General features: G+C 40.4%; 1 protein-coding gene across 7 annotated transcripts in view; it reads left to right on the forward strand.

Moving 5' to 3' along the window:
• AFF2 (AF4/FMR2 family member 2) overlaps window positions 1-13206 on the forward strand; it is a 531893-nt gene that overhangs the window by 89321 nt on the left and 429366 nt on the right. The window lies entirely within an intron of this gene.

The raw sequence follows: 13206 nt of genomic DNA on the forward strand, positions 1-13206 counted from the left end.
GTTTCTCCACTAATAGATGGTGCAGTCAGGGCTCAAATCCAAGTGTATTTGATTTCAAAGCTCTTGATTTTTACCATTTGTACATTTGTAAGTGTCTTTGCTTTAAACAGATATTACCTTCATCCCAGAAGTTCATATTCAGAATAATCAAACCATATTTAGTTGCAAAAGTAGAGTGAAAAAGTAGGAAAATGGCTGCTTGAATATCAAAACTGGCAAGTTGTGAATGGCAAGGGTCGATTTATTTTATTCTATCCATGTTTTGGGGTGATGCTGAGTGGGAATGGACTGTGCCGTTCCGCAGACTCTGGTTCTGGGAAATACAGCATTTCAGTGACTGCTACATTCCCTCCCTCTCCCCAACTGAAGACCCCACTTTTGGGCAAATCACTTTATGGAGCAGCCCATTAGATACCTCAGTCATTAAGAAAGAACTTGGAGACTTTCAATGTGTTCAAGTACCAGATGAACTACCAAGGAAGTCTAGGAGGGTCCCATCCTTAAGACTCTCCAGATAGAGATGATGGTTTGTCTTGGAGAGTTGAGTCATTCGCCCCTCAAGATCTCTGACCTTCTGTGATTTTGCAAAATAAGTCCAAGTTTCAAGTTAGTTTCACCTTAAACTGAACCCTACTTTATAGCTATTCAAAAGTAAAAGCATAATACCAAGGCATCTCTGAATCCCTGTACTAGGTTAAACTCCCCATTGGCATTTGATACTTCTGCTTCATTTCTTTCATTTGTAGTTCATTTATTATTTGCATGATTACTTTTTAAAGGGCTGTCTCCCGTGCTGGCCTGTGAACTCCAGGGGAATGGGGATGTGCATTGCTTAACCCAGGACCTAGCAAATATTAGACAGTCAATAAATATTTATTGATGGAGGAATGAATGAATATGGGATCTGAGAGAAGACTAGACACATGCAATCCTGTAGCACATTCAGTTTTTATATAAGCTATGGAGAGATTTCCATCCTTAATTTTTAAGTACAGCCCTTGTTCGATACCTCTTTCATAACCTAACAGCTTTGCGGGTTTTATGTGATGGAGGGCAAGTCTGTTCTCTTGGTGATTACAAGAAGACAGATACAATATTTACTAACCTTAGCAACTCCTGAGCAAATGTGGTCCCTGGAGTAGGGCACACGATAATAAAGCAGGGAAACCCAGCCGTTATCTGGAAGCAAAGCCACACAGGCATCAAGGCCGTGACTCACATTCCTGTGGTCAGGAACTCTGGAGTTTTCAAGGATAATTTATGGCAACACTGATGAGACCAAGTTCTTTTAAATACTGTAACCGCCAAAGCATTCCGAAGTGGAAAAGTCAGCTGGTGGTTGAGTAAATACCCTGTTGACCCCTTTGAACTCTTCTGCTATACCATTGTTTCAAAGTATTCAACACTAAAATACTTGCATCCTCGAGTGACCCAGGAGAGATGAACCGACCTCGGCTGCCTAAGGCACGTGGGATTTGGTTTCTTAAAACCAAGCTCACACTCGTCTTCACTCAGCCCCATTGTTCTTTGATCGGTTAAATGACGCTATAAATGGAGGGCTGTGATAGCAAAAACTAAATGTTTTATACAGTGCTAGAAAAAGCTGTAGGGGAAAATTTTAGCAAAAGAACAGATTCTTTCTTGTTTCTATAGAAACCAGTCATGATCAGGAGGAGCGAGGTGTGCTTTCAAGTGTGCCTGTTAGTAAGGCTGGCCCAGCAGTCGCCAACATGCTAGAGGGCTAGTGGAAGGAGGTCTCCTAGCTGGGACAGCACCTCCATTGTGTCCCTTTGATATCATTGGGGTGGGGGACAGCTAGCTGGCAATCCCTGCTTCCTCATGGGCTGAGTAGGGCTGCCATCCACAGCAGTTCAGCATCACAGAGCTGGCATTTGAACTGTTGGATGGTGTGACAGCTTTGTTGCCCTTCTGATCTGTCTCCTTCCATAAAATCTTTTCTTTGAAATGAAATAAGAATTAAATATCTCCTTTTTAGTTTCATTTCTAGGGCTGTTACAGTCTTGACAAGTAAAACATTGGGCAAGACTTAAAATCAAATTCCAAGGCAAATACTTTTCTAAAGCCTAATCAATACTACAGCTTCAAAATGATTTCTCCAGTCTTTTAAATGAAGTTTAGGTCAAATGTAATGACAGGATGAAGCAGATGTGGTTTGCTTCAATCTGACATGTCCCAGAAGGTAAGAGGACTATCAAGTAACTGACAAAAGAGTTTTCCCTTTGATTGACATTTACCTTGTATTTGTATGTAAACAATCCCATGTATTGGCATGTCAATGTATTAGTTTGTGGTGATATGAATTTAGATAGTATTTCTTTCGGCTCACAAATATACATTCTCGATCAACAAGAGAACATTTATTGCAGTCTTGCCTTGCAGTTGGCAGAGCAGAATGAATCATTTTGAAATATAAACTTCCTCCAATCTAACATATATCACAGGAAAACTCAAGCCATAGGGGACTGGATTATGAAATAAAAGTAACATATTTAATGGTGTATAGATTAATAAACACTGTCAATTGTCAATAAAATACTGGGTCAAATATACAAGATTACAGTTGGTGAGCAGCATAGTGGCATGTAGATGGGTGTAAAATGGCTGTGTGCCCTCAGATAAGTCACTTCCCCTCTCTGAACTTCAGTTTCCTCATCTGTAAAATGGCAGTCATACAAATGATGATGATTATGTTGATGATGAAGAAGAGGATGATAATAAAGATGTCTCTCTTATAGGGTTACCATGTGGCTTAAATATGAGAATTCTAGAAAACTCCACGCATAGGCGGTGCCTGATGTGTGTCATGTTCCTTTCCCTCTTCCCTAAAAATAACCTCATTATTACGTAGTATTTCCCTTAGCTGTCAACTCTTTGCTGTTAAATAAGAAGTCAAGTGTTGCTAAAATACACTTTGTCAGAAAGGTAAACAAACTTCCAAATGAGAGACATATATGGAATGAGGCATATCCCACATTTTCTAGACACATTTTATTTCAGCTTCTTTTCTCCTGGGAGTAAAGCTCAGATGGAAAAACCATCAAGTCCTTCAATTAATATATAAGATTAAGAAGACATGAGATCTGCTGTGACAAATGCAAAGCTTTTCTGCGTGTCTGAGGAGAACTGTGTGTGTGTGTGTGTGTGTGTGTGTGTATGTGACCTCTGGGATTGAAGTAACAGTGTCAGCCCCAGTGTGACCTTAGTATTTGGAAGTGCTTTCTATTCACAGATGTGTCTTGGTTGCCTAGCACAGGGCCTGACACATGATAGATGCTTAATAAATATTTGTTTAATGAATATATGCAAATATATAAGAAAATTAAAATTGTAATGCTTATAAAACAAATAATTCTCAATGATTGTTCCGATGTTTTTCTGCCTCCCAGATGACCATGTGTATCAATCAGCCCACCTGAGATCTATGAAAAGGGGATGATTGTAGGTAAAAGAGAAAGACTCCTTGTCTCTATTTCACTGGTGTCAGTGATATATACTGATGTCCATTATTGCCTGCCTTAACTGATTTTATTAGTATTTGGCTTATTTTTGACCTGATCATGGTGCAGACTCTTGACAACCTCTACCAACCTGAAGTGTCTCCATGTCTGTGGGGACCTGCCATCTCCAAGCCATTACTGTCATCATCATCAAACCTATTTTGAACCCCACTAGCTCCAGAGTATTACAATGTCTACATAGTTACAGGCCCTCAATATGCTTATGATGAGTTTTCATACCGTCCAATAAGACATCCTCATTAAATATAAAGAATGAGTTGGGGTGGGGAGGCAGTTGTGATTTATTCACTGATTTCTTGAGTTATTTTGCTCACAAACTCATCCATTTGACCCAAACAACCATTAATCTTCCTTTATTACACACCACACATGCAGCCAGACCAAGACTTGAAGCCTTGGAACATTTACTAAAGTAGAAATGGATACTTTAGGGAAGAAACATGGAATGAATATTGTGTATTGTTCCTTTTCATTTCAAAGCTGGTGAAAATGCTGACGGTCTGGGTGTGCAGATATGACTGGAAGGGCCAAGGTAGGATGGGGCAATCCTTCCACCTGAGATATGGGAAGTTCTTCCCTTGAATAGGGCCTGGAGCTGTCATCCAAAAAGTTTGTTTTTTGCAGCTCTCCTTGTGGTCCAGATGAAACCTGAGGTGAACAAAGCAAACCTCATTCTTTGTTGCTGCTTGGGTAGGTCTATGGGCTACATATTGTTGCCCAGGCCCCACTGGTAGGCCCCTTGACCTGAGGGCATGCTTCCTGGCTCCTTAAATATGGACTCTTCAGTCCTTCTGCCTGTGATTTCCATACCTGATTAGCAGCATTGCTTTCCAAATATTCTAGAGCTCGGATTTGTCACTGATTCAGTCTGGAATGCCCTCTACCCTGCCTCCCACTGCAGTTAATCTAGGTTGGTATATTTAACTGGATCAGAAAGCAAATACCAAAAAAGTTACAATTTGGGGCAAATTTTAAGTGGGAAACCGGATGGAAAAGATCTTTTTGAGAGTTAAGTAATAGGCAGTATTGATTAAAGAGAGGAAATCTGAAAGTCTTGCAGTTAAATGATATTCCTGTGGGAAAGGGCTGCTAACCCAAATCCTACCAGCCCAATAAAGCTAATTTTAAAGAAAAACACTGACTTTGGTAGTTCAAAAGCAGGCATTCACAATGCACTGCTATTTAAGTATCACTAAAAGCTCTCTGGGAAGTTTGAGGAGGCTCATGGTCCAAAGGTCACATGGACACCTGATAAAGTATTTATCATCCAATTTAACTAAAGATCAGCACAGGTCAGAGGGCCTGTGGTTGTAGGACTAATATCTCTAGGTTCATCTAGATATAGGAAGCACTTTCTAGAAATTGTAAGAAAAAAAGATTATTCAGCCTGGGGTGTTAGCAATTATTTGGATTAAAAATTGATAGGGAGCTTTAAAGGATAATCTCAAGAGGGCAAAAAAGACAACCCATAGAATGGGGGAAAATATTTGCAAATCATATATGATAAGGGACTTGAATCTAGACTATATGAAGAACTCTTACAACTCAGTAATAAAAAAAGAGAGAAATAATCCAATTAAAAATGGGCAAAGGATCTGAATAGACATTCTTCAAAGAAAATATATGTATGACCAATAAGCACATGAAAAGCTTTTCAACATCATTAGCCATCAGGAAAATGTAAATCAAGACCACATTGAGAAATTACTTTACACCTATTAGGATGGCTATAATAAAAATGACAGACAGTAACAAGTGTTGGAGAGGTTGTGGAGGAATTGGAATCCTCACACACTGCTGGTAAGAAAGTAAAATGGTACAGCCACCATGGAAGACAGTCTTGGAGTTCCTCAAAGGATTCAACAAAGAGTTACCACATGACCCAGGAATTCCACTTCTAGGCACATACCCAAGAGAAATGAAAACATACATCCATACAAAAACCTATACATGAATGTTCCTAGCAGTACTGTTCATAACAGCCTAACAATGGAAAAAACCCTAATGTCCATCAACTGATGAATGCGTCAACAACATGTGTATGTATGGTGCATTTATATAATGGAATATTATTCAGCCATATAAAGGAATGAAGTCCTGATATTTGCTCTAATGTGGATGAACGTCAAAAACACTTATGCTAAGTGAAAGAAGCCATTTACAATAGGCCGCATATTGTAAAAGTCCATTCAACTGAAATGTACAGACTAGTTAGGCAAATCCATAGAGACAGAAAGCAGATTAGTGTTTAGTAGGGGCTGGTGGGAGGGGAGAATGGAGAGCTACTGCTAATGGGTATGGGGTTTCTTTTGGGGGAGATGAAAGTGTTCTGGAATTAGTGGTGATGGTGCACAGCCCTGTGAATATACAATAATCACTGAATTGCACCCTTTAAAAGGGTGAATCATTTGGTATTTGAATTATATCTCAACTTGAAAACAAAAACAAAAACCTCAGAAGTAACTGGAGCCATTGTTTCAAAATTAGACCCACGAATTATTTTTCATGGAGGAGTATTTTATCCCTGGCAGTTTTTTAGTATTGCTGCTATATGGTGACAATGAGTAGCAGACGGACTTGAAAACGTGGTAAGGAAATTAAAGTAGAATACGTTAATCACCCTAGTTTTTTCAGAATTACTCAGCTTCCAGGAAAAGATGCACAGAAAGGTTTCAGTGTTGGGCCAGTGAGCAGTGACGGTCAGCATTCAGCAGTTTGCTGACCTTCCAGCTGGAAGATGAGTAGTTTAGTTCTCCTTCAAACCTCTGGGTCCCTGATCCCCAGCAACCCCACTAGAGAGGGAGCAAGTGAGATAGAGAGACTTGCTCTCAGGGCGCCCTGCTTGGTTTGGTTGGTTAACAGCCTGGGGGAAATACTATATGGAATGGATTGGAACTTAAAACTCTAGGCTAACATATAGTTTCTTGATTGTGTGTGTGTGTATGTGTGTGTGAAATGCAATTGTCGATACTAACCTTGTGCTCTTTAAAATGGTGATAAAGACATAACCTTTGTGCTCAAGAATAGCGTGGGTAAGACATTAAAATTAGAATCTGTTTTAGTGGAACACCACAGTTATTTTGAATCGCGTTTTCAAAAAGCATGTGGGAGGAACGTTAACTTTGATCGGAATAACCATTAAAAACCAACAGCAGAGAGTTAAGTTTAACCTTGCTCTAATTTCCACGACAAGGGGTCCTTTAGCATTTTTTGCAGTCCTGGAAACAAATTCAATTTAAATAATGCAGAGATTTGCAAATTTTTCCTCTGGAAAGTGAGGCTAAAAGATAGAATGCACAGAATAGTTTGCATATTTGGGGAGAAAGAAAGATCATAATTTAAAAATAAAATGAGTACTAACTGTCCATCATATTCTGATCTGACAGTTGAAACTAAGATATCCAAGACTCTGAACTGAAAAGCTGAGAACTGTCCTTGGCCTTGACAAAGAGGAGACAAAAGATAAGCCAACACTCTTTTAAGAGAATAAATATAGATACAGGGATAGAACAGATTCTGCCCCATCTATATTTGCCAGAGCAACATCAGGGTTTATGGTGACCTGAATCATCACCGAAAGAAAGAATAGATAGTGTTCAGTCAGGATTAAGTAACAAATGCATTTTAGTCTTGTCTAAGTCCTGAAAATTGTTAACCCACATCTGTAGTCTACTAATGGCTCATCAATCTCTGAGCTGATTATCTAATATGTAGATTACTTCTAGCTCTCCTGCCCTGGTGTCAAAGGGGTCGGGGTGGGGGTGGGGGTGGGCTTTGTGAATGGATCTGAAAGAATAGTCCTGTGAGTGCTGGTGTGGACAAAGCCAAAGTTAGTGGAACCTTCATTGTGATTCTTGATGTCTTGTGGGCAGTGACACGACCGACTGAGCGTAATCACCACTGTGGGTCCGCTTGCTTTGATCCTCACCTGTGACTTGGGAATCTTTCCATAATAGGCGCACACAGATTCATTCTGTAGCACAGCAACTTGTTCTGGTTTGGGACAAATTGTTCAGGTGGAGGATGTTGTGGCTCAGGTCAGAGGGCGATGGGCTGTATTTGAGCTGCTTTTTCTTGCCCTTGCACTTCGCGTAGGTGACTGAACTATTTGTGGCTCAGCAGCTTGGGCCTTTGCCGTTTATTATTTCCATTTTAGAGATGAGGAAAGTGAGAGTCTGAAGAGTCCATGTAGATTTCCTGCCTCCGTTGGGATATTTGTGTGGATTACATGAATCATATACATAGTGCTGGTGGAGTGGTGTGTGTGTGTGTGTGTGTGTGTGTGTGTGTGTGTGTGTCTGAGCACCGTACCTGGTGCAGAAGTCGTCCTCAGTGCTTCCTTTGTCCTGCACAGCACTGAGTATTTTGCCAGTGCCTAGAAGGTTCAATAGATAGTGGCTGAATTGAATTAAAATCTCACTAAGTGTATTTTGCCAGTTGGAATTTGTAATTAGCTTCCTGACAATTTGAGTGGTAATTGGTTGATGGAAAGAATAATTAATAATAAAGGTTGTTTATTTGTGGGGTGAGAATTTATCACAGTTTTCACTCCTTTCCATCAGCATGGAGTTTCTGAAAAGACTCGGAAGTTAACTATGGAGAAATTACATTGCTAAATATTGAATAGTAATTACAATACATGATAAGTTTCCCCTTTAATTAGCAAATAGACTGTTCATTATGTTTTAGATAATTGTTACATATCATTTGATTTTATTTCTTTATCATTTGTGGCAGGTGATTACATTTCCACAGGGTATAATTTTTTATCACATTATTTTGAAATTTGATTGCAAGATTATGCAGCAGAGAATTCAGTGTATTCAAATCACCCTGAATTCTCTCACATTCTTTGCTTCTGGGAAATTTGCACTTCATTTTCCCTCCCTTCATGTGTATGAGAACTGAGAATTCAATATTAATGAAGCCCAGAGATGGTGAAAATCCCTCTAAATGCCAGAAATCAGAGCTCTTGGAACTTGAACTTGGAAACTTCAGCTTGTGTTCCCTCGCCATTGCATCTCATTGAAAATCAGTCTCTTGCTAATAAATGCTAATGTTTGCAGAGATCGCGTGTATAAGCTTTCCCGACACCTGAGGGAGCTCAGTGGCATGTTGTGCTAGCTGCTAGATTGCCTCTCCCCTGCCTTTGAGTAATTGGGCCGATCATGACCCTCATTGCTCTGTTATAGGATTGACACTGAGAGTTTAGCTATGACAGGAAATCAGTAGCGGTTGAACACAGACAGACCTCCCTGCCTCTGCTTTGATGATGTTATTTATGATGAAGGCAGGCGAGTTCATCGGCTGCACATATTACGGTTATCGTGGCATTGAGGCATCAGCAGATATGGCAACCAGATGCCTGGTCACAATTTGTCTTATTAAGTTGATTATCCGACTGACTACAAGTTCTGTGAGGTGGAAATGGCAGCCTTTTGGGGGGGGGAAGTTTCACACAATGAGCTCTGGTTTATGCAAGGCAGCCGACTTGGTTGAAATTGAGATCCTATCAGAGGAATGAGCTGAGGCTACAGTTATACAGTCTCACAAGATTGTTGTGATATTAAACGTGATGCACAACTCGTTCCTCCCCCTCATTTCACTTTGTTCCGAGGAGTTTAAATAATGTTGCTTAATGATATCAGGGCAATGTCAGTACTTCAAGGGAATAACTTTCCTATTTGGATTTGGTCATGCAGTCTGTTTAACAGCTACTGCCTTTATAATGGCATGTTGCCTCTCCCAGCATTCCTCAGGGCATGCAGGGAGAATGGCATGGACCTCTTGAATAATTAATACGGTTTTCAGAGCAGTAGTCATGGAAACCCAAGCAGTGTCACATATTTTGGATTATAAGAATTAGGCACATTTTGAATATAACATTTAACCAAAAGAGGTGACCATCCTCCCAAAGACAAAAGCATTTTCCCCAATTCCCCTAGCTCAGCAAAATGAATGTGGATTTGCATGTGTGTGAAAAACTAATCCATGCTTCCTAATAAATTTCTTTTTATATTTCATTGTTTTCATTGCTCAGTTGTTTCTCTTGGCTGTATATTTGGATTCCCTGTTTAATTGAGGTGTTTTCACATGTGCTCTTCTGTTTCCATACTTTGTCTAGTGCTCCTCAGGTCACAGGTTATTATTATTTTTTATTAAAGCAAAATGTAGAATTTAATGCACAATAAAACAGCGCAGACCACTCAGTGTCTTGAGTGTCTCTAAGGTATTACATCCTTTCTATCACTGCCGCAATCCTGCAATGATATTAGGATGTAGGATTTTCAACAGTGTTAGACAATTGCTGTTCACACGGAAAAGACTGAAAGTGTTTGCGTGAAGTTTCTAGACCTGTTAGACCAGATGAATATGGCTCTTTATGTGTCTCAAAAAGTGTCTCCTCAGAATCAATATCCTCATTACCTTGGATGTCTGTGTGTGTCTGTGGGTGTGTGGGTGTGTGTAAGAAGTCAACCAGGCAAGAGCAAAAAGCTATCATCTAGTCTTCAGTAATAGTGTACGTGGAAAGAATAAGAATAAATGGAAGTTATTTATAGAGTGTAAACCCTCTGGTTTCATAAACCATGTTCTACAGTTATTTGCTCAGGTTTATGCCACAAACAACTGCGGTGTGTAAGAGTCCCCAGCCTCTGTTCTCCCAGACCTTAAGGAAGTGATCAGTAAGGCCATTAGTAAATAATGAGGAAGGAGATAGGATAAAGAAAAGCAAAGGCCTATATTTGTTACTTCTTCTCCCTCTAGTTTTCTGCCTGCTTTTAAAAATGGACTTCCTCCTACACACGCCGAAGGTGTGGTACTCCCCCTTGTCAGGTGTCTCTGAGTAGTGGGAGTCCACTTTGGAGCTCCACACTCTTCTCTTGTCCTACGTTGTCCTCTTGTCCTTTCTTGATGGTGAATCCCCCAGCATTATCATCTTTTCTTCCGCCACAGTGTTTCACTCACATTTGGTCCCACCTGCTTTTCACCTCTGAGGCTTGTGCCCTGTGCTTTAATTAGGATGCCAACTGCATTGCTGGTCCAGCTTCTATCCATCTGCTGAAAAGTTGCAGCTCCTCGGCGATTCTTTCCGGAATTGCCAAGCAAATGCTGGACTGATGATTTCAAAGGCTGCTTCAGCAAAAGCCTCAGCTCTTTGTCAGGACCCCAAGTCGATACATCTTCTCACTGTTTTTTTGTTTGGTTGTGTTTTTTTTTTTTTTTTTTTTTTTTTGGTCATGTGTTCCCCTTACTTTAGCTCCTGGCCTTTAATTCTTTCTATGAACTGATCCAGTCAGAAAATTCCAAATATCTCTCATTCCAGGCACCCTTTCTTATATTATCTTGCTAGTGGTTTTAGGTTTTGGAAATGTGCAGTCCTGTATTTGTGAAGTTTACCTGCTTGCAAGGGCTTAATCCCATATGCCTGTGTTATCCCCAAGGCTGTTTCTTTGACATTCCTCCAGTTCTTTCCTTCCTTCCTTGGTTGTTGCTTGAGGACCAAGCTGTCATTTTTGACAGCATCCCCCCTCCCCCCATCACTTTTTCTTGCTTTCTCGCGCTTATCTTTGAAGATCCCACTTGAGTGTCATTTCTCTTCCTTGGCACCCACTCCTCCCAGGTTGCACCAGGTACCCCATCTGTATACTATAATGTAGCATTGAGCCAGTGTGTTCAACGGATCTGCTTTTAACTTTGTCTCCTTGTCCCCTAGACTGCCAAACTCTTGAGAGCAAGGACCCTGTCTTCTTTATTTTTCCATTCTTAGCCCTGTGTGCCATGTTCAGCACATAGTAGGTGCTCAATAAATGTCTCTGATACTGGTGGATCCATTTTCAGCTCTTTGGAATGATTGTCACGATGCTTCTTTTTGTTACTTTGGACTATGATTACTACCTATAGATGTCATCTCTTTGGGGGCAATAAAGAACATATCATGGGACACTCATAGACACCACACTTGGCACCTAAGCTAACACCCTACCAGACAAAGATAGTGGAATACAGATCATGAAACAGACTGACTTAAATTTTATTCTTTTCAAATATCTCACATTAGGGTGCACATCTATTCGAGAAAAGAAAATATGGAAGGCTTCTGGGGACATGTATGATAGAACTCATCCCGATAGACAAATGTTTTAGAAAGCCCCCCCCCTCCCCCCCGCAAATCACTGCTGTCCCCTTAATTAATGGCAAATACAAAGGTCTCCCATGCAGCAGAGGGGATTCAGGGGTTCACCAGAAAGGGCTCTTTCTCCCAGGGGCTATGCCAGCATATTAACCCGGCTGTGTATTTTGTTTCTAGGCCAGAGTTAGCTGCGCTTTAGCTATGCCTGTGTTAGCACGTTAGCACAGCAGCTAAGCTGTTTTGAATCATGGGAAAGCAAGGCTCTTGGAAACATGTAGAAAATAGTGCCTCTGGTGGGGAATGGCAAGCGCCTATAGCGTGATCCAGCAGCAGACAAAATCAAATAATAATTTGAAATAAAAGGGTTTTTGCTGTGACAATTAAGCCGCATTGTTAGTTTCTGTATGCTGAACTGAAAACCTAAGTCTGCCTATAATTGATGGCTGAAATGGCTAAAAATAGCCTCTGCATTTGTTGCCAGATTGTCTCCAATATATTTTGTCTGTAAATAACGTTGGAGTAGTACATGCATCTATATGGAGCTAAATTTTACCTGAGATGCACATGCACAATTTTCTCTGAGTTCAATGCAAGGCCAAGCACAGTTTAGTTCAGGAAATAACAGGCTTTTATCAACAGCATGTATATCATGGCTACTACACGTGTTTTGAAAAACAAAGTGATTGTATCATTTGCCACAGTTCAGAGAGAGTTTGTCTGTTGTAATATATTTAAATGATACCATTAGTTATTTATGCCCTTGATATAAATGCTGTTTCATGTTTGCTTTATTAAATAAAATAGTATAGCAAGAATCTTTGGGTGCTGAAAAACCTACATGAAACTTTGGCTAAATAAAATTAAAGATCAGTCACTGCAGGCAGCATGTGGAAACCAAGTTAAAATAGTTTTCTGTTTGGTGACTGTGCTTGGAAAGCTTGTCCCCAAATGCCAGCTGGGCTTTATTGCCTTCAGTCTGTGAGGTGGCCAAATAAACATGATAAAATATGAAGATATCTTTAAAGCAAATCCTTGTGAGGTGTTCTGAATGGCCTGGGGAAGTGGCAGAATGTGACATGGGATTTTTGTGTGTTCTGGGAGTGAAAAGGGGAGGACAGGCAGCATTTCTTTTACAGCCACATCACACTAATTTCCTTTGGGCCTGGCATAGCTATCATCTATTTTAGGGATAACATGTGGCTTTTCAAATTTTCCAGAACCAGGAGAGGTTTCTGCTACCTCCCCTGCTGCTAAGTTGGTCTGTGCTCAGAGACTGCAAACTGGCCTGAAAACGCTTTACGGCTTATAATCAAGGTGCTTCCATGAAATTAGCACTTCTAGTTACTTCTCGAAAAAGTGTTAAATTTACCTGGATACACTTGCCCATTCATATCCATGGTCTTTGGGCCCACTGCCTCCTGTTTGTCAGATGGCTGCTGCCAGTTGTGAGTCAGTGAGGCCTGTAGAAATCAAATTGAACTCAGCTTCTAGGAGTCTCTAAGGGGGCTTATCTTTGGAACCATCCCATCCACCTTT

Source organism: Choloepus didactylus, chromosome X (genome assembly GCF_015220235.1).
Source record: "Choloepus didactylus isolate mChoDid1 chromosome X, mChoDid1.pri, whole genome shotgun sequence".
Classification (NCBI taxonomy): domain Eukaryota; kingdom Metazoa; phylum Chordata; class Mammalia; order Pilosa; family Megalonychidae; genus Choloepus; species Choloepus didactylus.